At 35.7% G+C, this 16,703-nt stretch overlaps 1 long non-coding RNA gene and 1 pseudogene across 1 annotated transcript; both read left to right on the top strand.

The window, feature by feature from the left end:
• On the top strand, positions 4,911–5,865 carry Vmn1r-ps65 (vomeronasal 1 receptor, pseudogene 65; annotated as a pseudogene).
• On the top strand, positions 11,632–16,123 carry Gm4224 (predicted gene 4224). The gene is made up of 3 exons (NR_046074.1): positions 11,632–11,744; positions 13,119–13,195; positions 14,720–16,123. It is a non-coding gene; the product is annotated as a predicted gene 4224 (long non-coding RNA).
• Positions 16,124–16,703: the final 580 nt, after the last annotated feature.

Here is a 16,703-nt window from a genome sequence, read left to right on the forward strand (position 1 = left end):
GTGCTTGATTCTTGGATAAAGTGTGGGCCACTCTCGGGCTTTGCTGAACCAGCAGATAAGGTCTTAGCCATTTTTATTTTCCAACATGAAACACAGTACATTCAGTCATTTAGACAAGACAAAACACACATGAATTGACACATAAACGGATTGGTGCATCAGACATTAGACAACACAAAGAGGGCAGAGAACTTCTGCTGTAGGGACCAGCAAGAATAACACAGGGCGTCCCCCGATTTCTCTCTGTCTCTGGGAGAGTTTCAAAATCCATTTTCCTTTATTTTATTTTATTTTATTTTATTTTATTTTATTTTATTTATTTATTTTATTTTATTATCTTAAACCCTATTCCTCTAGCCTGATGCAGTTTTTGACTGTGGACAACTGCCTGTTTTATTATTTCAAACCCTATTCCTCTTGCCTGAAGCAGCTCTTAGAAGCTGCAGACAACCACCTAATCTTTCTAAGTCAGATTACACAGTCTCTGATGTTCTTTTTACCACAAGGTTAAAAGCTTGAAGCAAGGCAGCTTTACTTGTCCAAACTGGAAAAATGGCAAGCAAGGATGGGTCGAAAACATGTACCCAATTCAGCTTTCTAGTCACTACAGTCACTACAGTCAGGGCACTGCGCGAACTCACCTGTTTTGTCACACAAATTAGCCACCATGTTTCTGCAGCATTCTGTGAAGAAAACCTATATTTTCCCCTTTCCTAATAAGGTAGCTGTTCAGGATCAAGCCATATGCCAGTAAGTAGATACTTTTAAGATACTCTAAGGCATTTATTAAATTCTTTGACACCCAAATTTCAAAATTTTAAAATAAAAGTATGATTTAAATAATGTGGACAGGAATGCACTAAATAATATGCACGGGGACATAATTCCCCCTTCTTTGTTTTTTAAGAAGGTATAGTTTTAAAGTTCCACAATACCTTGTCTTTGAGAATTAATAATATGTTGACAAAGCATCTCAAATACTTGACTGTTATAGTCAGTATTAATGTAACATGGGCAGTGACTAATTGTACTTTTAATTATTTCTCTTAAAGAGCGGTTGTAACTAGAAAGCTTGAAAAGCTATTGATAGTCACATGTGTATTATTTATTTATTAACTCAGAAATAAGAGCATTTATTTGCAGCAATTTATTAAGTATAAGTCTTCAAGAATTAACACTATTATGTGGAAACAAATAGTAACTGAGGACACTAAGAAGAAAGAATTTTATGTGCACAATTTCCAAGAATACTAAAATATTATCTTAAACCATAGCTGTTTTGAATATATAAAGAATGAGATTATATATCCAATCTATCTTATATGTAGGACCCATAGACTGCCTGAGATATAAATCCAGCATGGCATTGCTTTAAGATGTCCAGGCAATCTAGAACACTTTATTAAATGTCCAAAAACAGCCTTCTTAAAAGGACAGCATTTTTTTATGAGTTGTGTATGTATAAGCAATTGCAAATTTGAGAATTAATAGCATCTGAGGGATCAACAATATTAAGCAATTGTGAGCTCTGAGATATAATATTGACTATTAATCTACAAATTAAGGTTTGAATGTTCAGAATTTTAAAACACCACCCACAGCACACAACTTAATTATCCATGCTGAAGCAGGGGGAAGCTCAAAGGAATGAGCATGCAATCCAATTCACATCTACTTATTTCCCATAGAGGGGTTGTTTTTAAACACAGTAACTAGGATGAATGCATGCATGAATTTATAGAAGATACAATAGCATGTATAAAAACAATTTTTAAACTTATCTTTGGGATATTGTCAATTTTATTTAAAATGATGGTGTGTAATAGATCAAATATTAATATTCTGTAATACCAAATTAATTGCTTTTTGGAACAAGGAACAGACACTTAGTCAGGTTTTTAAGACACAATTTTTGTTATAGTTATCCCAAACTATATGACTTCATCTTATAATTCTTTGTTAGCACCACAGTGGCTTAATAGGATGCTGAAACTGTGCTTTGAGGTGAATGCCACCTCGGCCTTGCCCTTGAGAGGCATTAGCTAATAAAATACTTTCCACTTAGAAAACAATATACACTGAAAGATTCAAACTCTTAGCTTCTTTATTACAGCTCACTAGAAGGAAAAATTCTTTACAATTTTCAGAATGCGAAGGAAAAATCAAACCTTTAAATCTATAATAATTTTATATAAAGTAGGCAAGTCAAATCGCAATGTCCTGATAAATTCTACAGACTGACCTTTTTTATAAACTTAGAATTTAAACCTTATTTAGAACAACATCTGCAGAGGTGCTCTTATAGCTAAAAGGAATTTTCTCCTGAAGGTAGGGAGGGGGGATGTTCTCAGAACTTCCCTAGTCACAGTTTGGGAAACAAAGGAGATTTCACACCAACTTCCCTGAGGCTGCTCTGAAATTGCATTATCTATCCATTTCTTCCCTGAAAATAGCATATAAGATGCTGTACTTTTTAAAAGATAATTTATAAATTTAATTTAATTTAAATAAATTAAAATTTGAAAACAAAACATACATACATGACTTGTGTCCATTTGCATTTCCCTTGTTTTATAATGTTATATCAATTTTGATAATGCTTGCTCCCTAGGATCAATGTTACTGAAGTTCAAGTAGAGGATCCCTTACACTGTTTAATGAAGTAAAAAGAGTGTTTTTCCATCCTTGTGAAGGTAAAGGAACATTTAAGTTGTATGCTATTTTCCTAGGAAACCAGGTAGTCCATCTAAGGTGGGAAAGGGATCCAGTGACAGGGAACAGAGACTAAGAGAGCCTCTGTAGGGAGTCTAATCCAGCTCCTGTATGTTCTCTGGTTGGTGGCCCAGTCTCTGTGATTCCTTATGGTCCCAGATTAGTTCCGCAGATCTTGTTGTGTCCTTGACCCCTCTGACTTGTTCACATCTATCCCCTACTCTTCCACAATTCATGAATGTTTCTTCGACTGGTTAGTAATATGTATAGTTTTCACTGACTCGGTAATCATAATTCTTTGATGAATTCCATTATGAATCTTGCCATTACCAGTTTTTTAATGTCTGATGGGAATATCTTCATTCTCTTCTTTCTTCAGTCTTTTATACTTCATTGACTAAAAAGTTTCAACTGTTCTGTGGTGAGCTGATATTTTTTTTTATTATCTCACATATTATATATCAACTTCAGTTTCCTCTTCCTCACCTTCCACTAGCTTCCCCCATCCACTCAGAAAAGAGAAGGCCACCCTAGGATATCACTCAATAGAACATAATATGATACAATATGACTAGGTGCATACCATGACATCAAGGCTGGACAAGGCAAACCAGCAGGGGAAAGGAATACCATAAGCAGGCAAAAGAATCTAGGATAATTCCAACTCTCACCATTAAGATTTCCACAAGGACATAAAGCTACTCAGCTGTGCATATATGGAGAGGACCCATGTCAGAACCCTGCAGGATTCCTGATCTCTCAAGTTACCATGAGTCCTGGTCAGTTGATTCTGTGGGCCTGTTCTCAAGGTGTGTTCCTCACTGCTCTACTTCCTCTGGTCCTTCCTGCCTCTCCTCCACAGAACCCCATAAGCTCCAACTGATATTTGGCTGTGGGACTCTGCATCTGATCCCATCATTTGCTGAATGGAGTCTTTTTGGTCTCTTATAATGATTATAATAGAGATACCTACTAGTTCCAGTTATTTCTCTCAGCACCACGACCATCTCTGTACTTCTTAATAAGCTTTCTGGACATAGGACAAAGCTTGCACAAGACCTCCTGAGCCCACCTTACCTATCTTCTTTATCTCTGTCCCCTGGACTTTCCTTCTCAGAATCCTGTCAAGGAATAACACCTGCTAGCTCAGGGCAGAAATATTCCATCTTACGGAGATGGACTCGGATTGGCCTTTTTCAAAGATGTTAACACGACACATTCTGGTTTTCATAGCCTCTCTCTGGAGCCTTCTCTCTTCATCCTTTTACTATCTCTTTCTCTTTTAGAATTTGTTGCTGTTTTGTCAAATTCATAGTTGTGTAAACATTGATACAATTTCAGCTCCACCCCTTGGAGTATAATTGCTCACTCTGTATCTTTAACTGACTGTTAGATCCATCTTGTTAACATTACATATGATTTCTTTACATTACAGTGATACTAACATTATAATGTGCACCAGCATGTCGTTGTAGTAACTCTGCATGGGGAGACTCCGAATTCAGATACACACTTTGTATTTGATGACACTGTGTGGAATATGGCTAATGTTTTCTAGCTGGGTGACCCAAAGTTACTTATAAACTTCTTATTTTATGTCTTCTGGGAAAACATCAGTGACCTATAGGAGGAAAACTTTCTCTTTTTAAGTTATGGGTATACAAACATCAATGATTTTTTTAATAAAATAATTCTAGTAAGGATTTTTGTCAGATTCAAAATTTAAGAATGTCCTACTATTTTCTTCTGATTTATTTCAGCCTATCTTTTGACATATATTTATCCTTTCCATTCTTCTTTCTTACAAGTTTTTCTCTCTTTGAGTATACTGATTAACTTCCAGTTTTGCGATTTAGTAGCTGTATTATAGGAATGAATTAAGTGTATGTTGTCATAAATACACTCAATTCTTTCAGAAAAGGTAGAAGTATCTATTGGGTATTAATTTAGAACAAAAGCATTTGAAGAACTTTGAAGACTCTAAAGTATTATAAGAAATGTGAAAATGATAAGTCCTAATTTACATCCTTTACTTTACTCCAATGTTTGATAACTCAAAATGGGTTTGACAGTGGTATTGTATCTTGATTGATTGGGTAAGCTGCCATAAAACAGATATTTGGCCTGATGAGACAGGGATACAATTTAAGCTACAATAAATTAATACACATGTTAGTGTTTTCATACTGGTTGTACTGATATAGTTAAATTTGTTTATCTCAGGTAAAAAAGAACATGGTTTCTGAGAACTTGCCAATGGGAATTTTGTTCTTTTCTCAAACAGCTGTGGGAATCCTTGGCAATTGGTCAATTCTTCTTCATTAAGTCATGTCTGTAATCACTGGAAAAAGTTTGATGTTCAAAGACCAAATTTTAAAGCAACTGACTGTAGCCAATTCCATGGTTATTATCTCAAGAGCCATACCTCACATAATGGTACAGCTGGGGTTGCGATATCTCCTGGATGACCTTTTATGTAAACTTAACTTTCTACAGTAATTGAGTGTCCCAGGGTGTTTCCCTACACTGCACCTGCCTCTTGAGTTATTTCCAAGCAATCATAATCAACCTGAGCCACTCCAGGTGGATGAAGCTTGCACACTCATTCTCTTAAGTACACGATTCGGTTCTGCTCTCTAAGCTGGCTTGTGTATCTCCTTCTAAACATCAGGGCAGCTATATATGTGATTGGACCAAATACTAATAAAATTTTCACCAGAAAAATCAAATTGGGTTACTGCTCCACATTCCCCTTTGGCAATGCTGTATTTGTACTATATCTATTCTTGCTTTGTTTCACTGATGGTCTGTGTTTGAGTCTCATGGTCTGGACCAGTGTCTCGATAATGAACATTCTCTATAGGCACAAGAGTCAGCTACAGTATATCCACAATCCTCAGCATTCACTCAGCGTGCCCCCTGAAGACAAAGCCATAAAAACCATCTTGATCCTTGTGTGCACTTTTGTCTTCTACTCAATGTCCTTCATACTTGTTATCTATACTGTTCTATTTGACAATCCAAGGCTGTGGCTAATAAACATATTTACATTCTTAGACACATGCTTCCCTTCATTTTGCCCCTTCATCCTTATAAGTAATAACTAATCCACTCCCAAGAATCACTTTCCCTGCTGTAGCAGAAGGTAATTTAACATGTTCACTTGTGTGTTATGATAAATTTAAATGGTCTTTCATTCATTATTGAACTTTAGACTCACCCATTGCCAGGTTTTATTAAGCAAGTCCACCTTTCAAATTAAGCATCATCAGCTGTTACAGCTATCATAATGCTGGATAAATAGTTCCACGATATTAAGTTATCTTTTTGTTTTCATTCAAAATGCTCTGAAATTAGGGGCCATCATGTACTGAAGAATTTTTTTGCCTTCAGACATCCAAGTAGCTGTTGAGGTATAAAAATCTGTGCAGGCACAGGTTAAGCTCTTGTCTCACTGCTGCAACTGAGTGATACAGAGAAGAGCAAAGAAAAATCCAACTGTCTTGTATCTATTTATGTTTAAGCTTCACTGATGTTTTGTCTCTGATCTCATGGTCTGGCCCCATGGCTGCACTTCACGTTCTCTCCATGGGAAGAAGAATCAAGAAACATCTATTCCTAGAACCCATTTTTTTCTCAGAGTTCCACTTGAAGTCAGAGAAACCCCTAGCCATCCAAATCCTGCTGTGTACCATTGCCATCTGCCTCTCAGTTGTTTGGAAGCTATTATTCAGTATGACAGTGTGAGACAATGCACAGCTGCAGAGAGTAACCTATACATTTCTATAATCATTTCTCCATATGTTGTACCATCCTATCCATGAGTAATGTCAACTTTGTCTCCACACTCTCTTTTCCCTGACATTGAAAAGATATATTTAAAGTCTCTCAATATGTTATGTTTTCTTCTGTTTCTCAATCATTAATATATCCATTTGTTCCTTTATTCTTTATGGAAGTATAACCCTCATTCTGGATCAGATTGTATTAGATAACATGATGGTTAATGTTGGTAGTCCACTTGACAGGATCTAGAAAAACCTAAAAACCAAACATCTGGACATGTCTTTGTGGGATTTTCTAACTGGGGTTAATAGAGGTAGGAAGACTCAATCTAATTCTGCATAGAAATTAATCCATTAGTTAAAAGTCCTGGGCTGAATACAATGAGGAAAATTGAAAACCAGGATTCATCTGTCTTTGCTATCTGACTACAGATACAAAGTGATCTGCCGCCTCAGCCTTCTGATTTCATGATTTCCTTGCAATAATGGGCTGCACCTTCAAACTGAAAGCTAAAATAAACTCTGCCCACCTGAAGTTGTTTTTCTTTTTTGTCACAAAGATGAAAAAAATGAATAAAGATAAGTAATTCAATAGCTTCTTAAATTATGCTGATAAAATCATGTAGGTTATCCCAGTGACTAGAGCTTAAATTCAATTGGGGTTAACTTCTAAGAATATCTTTTGTCCCTTCGCATTACTATGACATGGATATTATAATGCCTCCTGGCAGATAATGCCAAATAATGCAATTTTTGAAGGCTGTCAACTTAGGTTGACTCCTCAGGTCTTACAACATTATGCAGCATGGGGTCAATATTTTTCTAACGTGAGTAAGACATACTTAGAGACATACTTAGAATTTCAGTATTATATATCTATGAGAAAAAAATCATAACCTAGAGAAGACAACTCTATTTCTTTTCCTCTGAAACAAAGGAAATAAGAATTTAAACAAAGACCAAGAACACTGAAATCAATGGCAGTAAACAATTTTATTCAGTGCAAAATTGAGAGGCTCCCTACCATGATTTTTAAAATTTAAGTAGTTCTCATCTAGTAATTTTTCCTTCTTCTGCTTTTCCTTTACACTAATTTAAGTTTCTGGGGGGGGGGGAACTGAAGCCTTTGTTTGTGTCTAAAGAGTTGGATCATATGAAAGAATTGGATAGATTATTGAGATTAACTGTTTCCATGATTTCCCACATAGCAGAAGAGCATACTCCCTGTAATCAGACAACACTCTTGATATATCATGCCTACAAGTATATTTGGGCAACACCAATTGTTCTTGACATATCTGTTTTTAAAGCACAGTAAGTTAGGCAGGTAGGGAATGGAGGGTGTCATTTGAAGAAATTGGGGTAGGTGTGAATATGATCCAAACAACTTATACAGAGAACTAGTACAGATTAAAAATATAAAGCTTAATATTTGCTTAAACCAAGATTTTTTTCTGTGCTAGTATGAGAAAAGATAGATATTTTATTATGTTGTATTGCTCATTTTCACTGAAAACTTTAACTTAGATTTGTGGAGAGCTCTCAATGTACTTTTAGTATACAAAGTACACACACACACACACACACACACACACACACACACACACACACACACTTGTATTTGGAAATTCCTGTGTTGCCTCTACTTATCTATGTGATCTTCCCCAAAGGTTTAAAACCTGATTCCAGCCTAGTTCTGATGGATATGTATGGATATGCTCATTCTTTTCACTCCTAAAGCCATGGACATGCGTTCAGGGTTTCAGTAGTTCATGGCAGTCTCATATCAAGGCACCATTTAGATAGACAAACCCTTAGCTAAACCAACCAAGAGACAAAAACACAGTATCCACATAAACAATGTCAGAAATGAAAAGGGAGATATAACAAGAGACAAACAAGAAATTCACAAAAATATTGGGTCTTACTTCAAAAGCCTAAACTCCCCAAATTGGAAAATATTAACAAAATGGAAGATTTTATAGACAGATACCACTTACCAAAGTTAAATCAACATCAGGTAAACTATTTAAACCCAGTCATTAAAAGTCTCCCAACCAAAAAAAGCAGAGGGCCAGATGGTTTTAGGGCAAAATTGTACCAGGCCATCAAAAAAGCTAATACCAATACTCAACTATTCCACAAAATAGAAACATAGGAAACATTACCAAACTCATTCAATGAAGCCACAGTCACCCTGATACCTAAACCACACAAAGACTCAACGAAGAAAATCAGACTGATTTCTCTAATGAATATTGATGTAAAAAATACTCAATAAAGTACACCCAAACCAAATCCAAGAACACATCAAAAACATCATCCACCATGATCAAGTATCACCAGTATGAATGGATGGTTCAATATATGGAAATCCATCAACATAATCCATCATACAAACTGAAAGAAAAAACATATGATCATATAATATGCTTTAAAAGCCTTTGACAAAATCCAACATTTATTCTATTTAAAATCTTAGATATTATGGATACATGGTGCATACCTAAACTAATAAAAGCAATATACAGCAAGCCAATAACTGTCATCAAAATAAATGGAGAAAATTTTAATAAAAATTAAAATCAGGAGCAAAACACTGCTACCCACTCTCTCCCTATCTAATCAATATACTACTTGAATTTCTACCTAGATCAATAAGACGACTAAAGGAGATTAAGGAGATGCATATTTGAAAGGAAGGAGTTAAGGTATCATTATTAGCAGATGAAATGATAGTATACATAGCCATCCTCAAAAATTCTATCAGAGAATTTCTACAGCTGGTAAATATGTTCAGGAAAGTGGCTGTATACAAAATTAACTAACAACAACAACAAAAAAAAAAAAAAAAAACCAGTAGCACTCCTTTATACAAACAATAAATGTTCTGAGAAAGAAACTAGAGAAACAACACCTTTTACAATAGCCATGAATAATATAAAATATCTTGGTGTAACTCTAAGCAAACAAGTGAAAGGCCTACAGAACAAGAACTTCAACTCTGATGAAAAAATTGAGGAAGATATAAGAATATGGAAAGATCTCCTATGTCCATGGAAAAGTAGACTAACATAGTGAAAGTGGCCATCTTACCCAAAGCACCTTACAGATTCAATGCAATTCTCATCAAAATTTCAACACAATTCATTTCAGACATTAAATGAACAGCTCTCAACTTCATAAGCAAAACAAATAACAGTAAACAGAGGATAATTAAACAATCCTAAATAATAAAACCACTTCTGGACATATCACCAACCCTGAACTCAAGATGTACTACAGAGCAATAATAGCAAAAACTGCATGGTATTGGTATAGCAACAGACAAATTGATAAGTGGAATCCAACTGAAGGTATTAAAACAAACCCACACACCTATGGACATTTGATTTTTGCAAAGAGGGCAAAACCATACAATGGAAAAAAAGAAAGCACCTTTAGAACATGGCACTGGCCTAACTGGATTTCTGCACATAGAAGAATGCAAATAGAGTCAGATCTATCAACCCTGCACAAAACTCAAGTCTAAGATAATCAAGGACCTTAATGTAAAACCAGATACACCAAAGCTAAAAGAACAGGAAGTGGGAAATAGCCTTAAACTTGTTGGTACAGGAGAAAATTTTTTGAACAGAAAACCAAAGATCTAAGCTCTAAGATCAGCAATTGATAAATGGAACCTCATGAAACTGAAAAGCTTCCATAAAGAAGGGACACTGTCATTAGGACAAAACTGCAGTCTACAGATTTGGAAAGGATCTTCATCAACCCTGCATCAGACAATGGGGTATTATCCAAAATTTATAAAAAAGACAATAAGTTAGATGCTAACAACCCACATAATCCAATTTTCAAATGGGGTACAGAACTAAGCAGAGAATTCTCAAACAAAGGAATCTTGATTGGCCAAGAAACACTTAAAACAAATGTTCAAAATCCTTAGTCATCAGGGAAATGAAAGTCAAAACGACTCTGAGATTCCACCTTACACCTACTACGATGACTAAGATAAAAAACTCAAGTGATAGCACATGCTGGCAAAAATGTGGAAGAAGGGAAACCCTCCTCCATTGCTGGTGGGAGTGTGAACTTTTACAATCACTTTGGAAATCAATGTTGTGCTTTCTCAATAAACTGAGAGTAATTCTACCTCAAGACACAGCATACTATTCCTGGACATATACCCAAAATATGCCCCAGTATATCTTGCTCACACTTGCTCAACTATGTTCAAAGCAGTTTAATTTGTAATTGCCTAGATTAAAAGGAAGGAAGGAAGGAAGGAAGGAAGGAAGGAAGGAAGGAAGGAAGGAAGGAAGAAAGGAAGGAAGGAAGGAAGGAAGGAAGGAAGGACAGAAGACAGGAAGAAAAAAAGGAAGAGAGGAAAGAGGAAGGAAGAAAAGAAGAGTAAAGAAAAGGAAAGAAGAAAAAAGAAAAGGAAAGAGCAAAGAAGAGAGAGATAGAGACACAGAGATAGAGACAGGAATTTTTTGCTAAACGCATTTTGGCAGAGAAATGGACTCCACGGCCACTAGTTTTCCAGACCAGCCATGTAAGTTTCAGACTTGTCCTCCCACATAGTCTGACTGGAACCCAGAACTCTCTGCTCTGTCCTGCCTGTCAGCACTTTCTGCCCATAGCCTGTCACCTGAGAGCAACAACACCTGAGTTCCAAAGGATGACAGATGGAGCTCCACCGCCACTGCTACAGCATAAGCTAGCTTGGCTGCACCAGAATTAGTTAGTTGTTAGATAGATCATTTCTAGTTAGCTGCTCCTTAGTTAGTTAGATAGTGTGATTTTTGCTAAAATGTTTTGTTTTTCCCTCATATCAGGAATAACTCACTATCAATGCTCCCTTCATGAGAAAAAATAAATAAAACAAGCCCAAAATATAGTCTAGGAACATTTAAAAAACTTACTGGCTGCACTGGCTGGTTTTATGTGTCAACTTGACACTGGCTGGGGTTATCACAGAGAAAGGAGCTTCAGTTGGGGAAATGCCTCCATGAGATCCAGCTGTGGGATATCTTCTCAATTAGTGATCAAGGGGGAAAGGCCCCTTGTGGGTGGGACCATCTCTGGGCTGGCAGCCTTGGGTTCTATAACAGAGAAGGCTGAGCAAGCCAGGGGAAGCAAGCCAGTAATGAACATCCCTCCATGGCCTCTGCATCAACTCTTGCTTTCTGACCTGCTTGAATTCCAGTCCTGACTTCCTTTGGTGATGAACAGCAATGTGGAAGAGTAAGCTGAATAAACCCTTTCCTCCCCAAGTGCTTCGTGGTCATGATGTTTGTGCAGGAATAGAAACCCTGACTAAGACACTAGTAAAGAGGCTACAAAGATTATTGTGCCAGTAAATAAAATGTATTAAATAAATAATATTTGTTCCACATGGATAATAGTTGGCAGCTTGCATTAACATGTTACACAGGATCTACAGATAATTTTCCAAAATATTCCCTTTTAAGATTTCTTTTTTGAAAATAGTCCATGAGTACTACCTAAAATTACATCTGTTTAAAAAACTTTTTCCAATTTTTATTAGGTATTTACTTTATTTACATTTCAAATGCTATCCTGAAAGTCCCCTATACCCTCCCCCCACCCTGCTCCCCTACCCACCCACTCCCACTTCTCCGCCCTGGTGTTCCCCTATACTGAGGCATATAAAGTTTGCAAGACCAAGGGGCCTCTCTTCCCAATGATGGCCTACTAGGCCATCTTCTGCTACACATGCAGCTAGAGACATGAGCTCTGGGGATACTGGTTAGTTAGTATTGTTGTTCCACCTATAGGGTTGCAGACCCCTTCAGCTAAAATTACATCTTAAAATCCTTGAGAGATAATCCCAGCACTTGGGAGGCAGAGGCAGTCGGATTTCTGTTCCAGGCCAGCCTGGTCTACAGAATGAGTTCTAGGACAGCCAGGGCTATACAGAAAAATCGTGTCTCGGACAAAAACAAACAAACAAACAAACAAATCCTTTAGAGATTTTTAAAACTATTTTAAGGATGACTTTTAATTAATTAATTTTTTTACTTATTCACTTTACATCCCACTCCCTGTCCCTCTCCCAGTCACCCTCTTAAAAAAGGAGCTTTTTTTAATATACAATTTTCACTTGCTCAACACAAAGAATTGTACCCATTCTGGGTAATTGTACCCATCTGGTAAAACCTAATTTTTGCTGTAATCAGTCAGCTTTTATTAGGTATTTCTTAGCCATTGAATATTTATATGGACTCAACTGTTCAAATTTTGATGACAGTTTATTGGGTTTATTAAGAAAAAATGGTCTTATAATGGATAAAGAAAGTCAGCTGCCTCATTAATTTATTGCATATATTTATAATATTAATTTTTACAGAAGTTTTTAGCATCACTTTGCACAGCCTCAATCCAAAGTGGTTATTCTGATGGAAAAGTGAGGCTCAATATTGACTGACCTCAAATGTAAATTAGCACATGAAGGATAGAGATGTACTGAAAAGGAAAATGACATAAGTTGGGAGAAAAAAGGATTTTGAATGGCGCAGAAAGATTGTGAATGTAGATAGGATATTGTGGAAGAAAGCATTATGGATGAAGTAACTGAAAATGGAGTCTCTTTAACAGAAAGTTGGAATGGATGGGACATAAGTACCTTGAAGACAGAAGTAGAAAGAAGACAGAATTGGAGGGAAAAAAAGAAGGTTTGTGAACTTCTTCAGCTGAGTGCCCTTTCTTTAAAGATAAGTGAATAATAATATTTATTAAATAAATAAACAAATAAATCTAAACATATTGAAACATGACAGTAATAATTCTGAACTTCTAGTACCTCCATCTGTAGAAAGCAATTAGCAGGAAAGGCCTGACAAAAAGGAAAGGCAGGAACAGCTGCTGCTCTTATTGATGAAAAGCATCATCTATAAAACCTCTAAGCCCTGATGAAACCTCTGTTTATTATTATATCTTCTGTTTATATCAAGGAGGCAATAGTAGTTCTCCAAGATATTTTGGATGTGACTAGATATTTGTGTGCTGATAAATTCCTAAGGTTATAAAGGCATACTCTACTCCGGTTAACAAAACTGACTCTGTCTTTGCAACTGTATTGATGGTTTAAAGTTATAATTTGATGCTAAAGGATCTTCCATTCAAGCTTTTTTTTCCCCTCCGGAGACAGGGTTTCTCTGTGTAGCCCAAGCTGTCCTGGAACTCACTCTGTAGACCAGGCTGGTCTCGAACTCAGAAATCTGCCTGACTCTGCCTCCCAAGTTCTAGGATTAAAGGCGTGTGCTACCACTGCCTGGCTCATTCAAACTTTTAAGTCTCAAACTTAACAAGGATAACTGTAAAGATAATTATGAAATGCAAGATAATGGTTATTCATGTGATAAATGGTTAAATGTTTCAATGTGCTCAGGACTGTTTTTAGTTATTCTAAGTATAAATTTTATATACTTAGAATATATACATACATTCTATTATATATGTATATAAATATATATAATATATATATGCAAAGTTAATTCCAATGCAAGTTACTAAAAATAAGTTACATTTGTTTAAAATAATATGTACTTAATAAGTGGTTGTCTGATCAAATTACATACCCATCCAAGGATGAGCTTACAGTATTAGCAAAATAAAATACAAAATCTTGTCCTTTACATTAAAAAATGGATATTTCTCATTTCAGGCCTCTTAGGCACTGAAAACCCAAACCATCCAGATTCCTTTGTATTTTGTTTACTATAACTTTATATTTTATATGGAAATTTTTTACAATGTAACAAAAATTTAAAATAACAACCACCAAAACAGGCTTGGGTGGATTTTAAAAGGAAAATAGGAATGAATTGGAATCAAACTTTTTTGAATAGTTTTTCTGGATAATATGGTGGCCACAAAAATTAACCCATAGTTCTTGAATCCTTATGGAGGACAAAAAGAATTTAACCAAAAAGACAATCAGTAAAAATTTGATTATTCAGAAGTTTTCACTTAAAATTATTTTTGGTACAGCTTGGGAATCTGTTACACCAAACCATCTGCAGAATATAGTAAAAACTAAGGCGATCCAGAAAGTTCTTCATCCATGAAGCTGTTATACTATGATATTGTTCACAAATTTTGTTTCATTTACAGTACTGGCCAAATAGGTACTTTCATGCTTACAAGGGAAAACCTAATTGTTTCCTATTTAAGGATTTTCTATGATTATTTCTTAGGAACTTCTAAATATCCTGCTGCCTAGTAGAAAAGTGGACTCAAGACACAGCCACTCCAGGCTTCTGTGCTCCACAAGAAGTGCTCCTTACTCAGTCCCAGGCCATATAGTGCATGCAGGCCTGCAACCCCAGCAACTCTGGAAGTAGAATCAAGAGCATCACAAGTTCAGACACAACCAGGCCATATAGGGAGTACAAAGAAGGCTGAGAAACTTAGTAAGAACGTTGAAGATCAAAAGGTAAAATGAGGACTGAGATTACAGTTCAGTGGTAATTCTTGACACATGCAAGGCCCTTAGTTCAATTCCTGTACTAAAGGAAATACTATACTACTACTAATAATAATTAATAAAATGATGATTAAAAAAATACTCCACTTACTAACAAAAAGACTGGAAGAAGAGGAACTTTGGGGACCACTGCTAAAATCAGACACATGAATAGCCTTGTCAGAGAGATGGTCCTGCATTAAAGTTTTCAACAAAATGGATACGGCTAATAAAACTGCAGACAAGAAATGGAACTCAATTTTTACCTAAAATAGCAGGAATAACATCAATTAGAAAATAGAGAATCACAGTAAACCTCATGAGTGTTCACCTTTGTAAACCACAGACAGACTCTGAATCCTAATGCCAGGACAGCTGACAGAGGCAGAATGGACTCACAGAGAGGAAACATCTCCACAAGCCAAAAAATCCAAGCCCACTCTGCTAAAACACTGCATCTTTGGTGCTCCTGACTCAATCCAGGGCAGATCTGGCTCTAAGCCTGTACAATCCCCTACAATATTTTTGTGGACAGGAAAACATAGAGGGTTCCATTGCTGGACAGAAAAGAAGTCAGAGCTATTTCTTACACTCTGAGCATACTATAATCCTCTTTCATCTTCCATTTAGAATCCTGGGCTCATGTCCTAACACAGTTCACAGACTCAAAGTGTAATAGAATCATATTAGTCAATCGTCAGCCTTCAACACTATACTATAATCTCTTAATTTCCTTTATGGTTCAGATAAATTGCAATTGTGTGAAGCAAAACAATATTGCCCACTTCTTATATTCATAAAAATAAACAATTTAATTCTTATAGTGCCTAAAGCTTTCTCAACTAGCCAAAGAAATTTTTCATCACAAACTTTTTTTTCTACATCAAATCTCAGGCATAGTTACAAGGGAAAAAGTTAATATACACTTGCTGTATGTTTTCCATTTGTCACACACTTATTTTCCATTAATTGTATTAATTCCATTTAATTGTATGAAAATCTTTTTTATAGAATGCTTTGGATTATTATTATTATTATTATTATTATTATTATTATTACTAAACACATTTAGTAATGGATATAAATATCCACATTTCATCATATTATTTTTTGCTTAATAAAATATGTCTATCCTTTGAGATGTTAATACGCGTATACTTATTATGTTCTTCACATCCCCCAACTCCTCTCTGATCTCCTTCTATTTCTCCAAAAATGCTGATCTTTAATTTCTTTCCATCTTGTAAGCAAATCACAAAACAAAGACAAAAGGCAAGAAGAAAAAAGTCACTAAAAAAGACATAATGTCTGAAAAAGAGTTGGCCAACAACTCCTGAGTATGAGCCTGACCTCAAGTGTGGTTGATATATCTAGTGTCACTCCATTGAAGAAAACTGATGTTTACTATTCCCATCATCTTTACATTGCAAATTGCTTTTTGGTAAGGTATGGAAATTTAATAAATTTTCATTAATGGTAGAATAAAAAGTCTTGGAGAAAGGAGTGAATGAAAAAATGCACAAAAGAAGAAATGAAGAGGATTGCACTTTAAGGGGGAAAGTATCAAGGATAACCTTTAGGATATTGTGGGATTAGTTAGACTTTCATAAGGAGTGGATACAATCAATTCTGCACATATCAGTAAACAACCTCCAATTACTGTTAAAAACTTTTCAACTCTCAATTCCACTCACAGCAACATGGTCACAACTCTG

This window comes from Mus musculus, chromosome 7 (assembly GCF_000001635.26).
Source record: "Mus musculus strain C57BL/6J chromosome 7, GRCm38.p6 C57BL/6J".
Classification (NCBI taxonomy): domain Eukaryota; kingdom Metazoa; phylum Chordata; class Mammalia; order Rodentia; family Muridae; genus Mus; species Mus musculus.